Source organism: Cicer arietinum, chromosome 5 (assembly GCF_000331145.2).
Source record: "Cicer arietinum cultivar CDC Frontier isolate Library 1 chromosome 5, Cicar.CDCFrontier_v2.0, whole genome shotgun sequence".
NCBI classification, from domain to species: Eukaryota; Viridiplantae; Streptophyta; class Magnoliopsida; order Fabales; family Fabaceae; genus Cicer; species Cicer arietinum.
Window position 1 is genome coordinate 50,666,092 of NC_021164.2, and position 563 is coordinate 50,666,654.

A 563-nucleotide genomic window follows, 5' to 3' on the forward strand; every position below is an offset into this window, starting at 1 on the left:
ATATTGGTGGGAGGTCTTCACTTATGCATCGAAACACTTAGTGAAAGTCATCAAATGAGTGACATGACTACAACGCAATTGTCAGAATATAAGATTGCTAATGATATGTTTGGATTGGGTGGAGCAATAAGACAAAGGGCAACATTAGCTCCTAGTAATTGGATTGGAACTTCATTTATTTTCTTCTTAAATTTTTTAGCACACAACAACTTGTATAAAATGAAAATGATTGTTTCATTGCAGCTGAGTGGTGGAAGACTTATGGAACACAAACTCCACTTTTGCAATTATTGGCCATTAAATTGTTGAGTTTGACATGCAGTTCTTCAGGATGTGAGCGTAATTGGAGTACTTTTGAACATATAAATTAATACTTAATACTTTTTATTAAGCTATAGAGTATTCTACTATGTAGGTTCATATTAATTTAGTAAACTAACATTTTAAATTATGATACTTAGATTCATTCCAAGAAGAGAAGTAGACTTGAGCATAAGAGGTTGGAAGACTTACTTTTCGTTAAGTATAATCAGGCTTTGAAAGAGCGATATGATTGTCGTGAT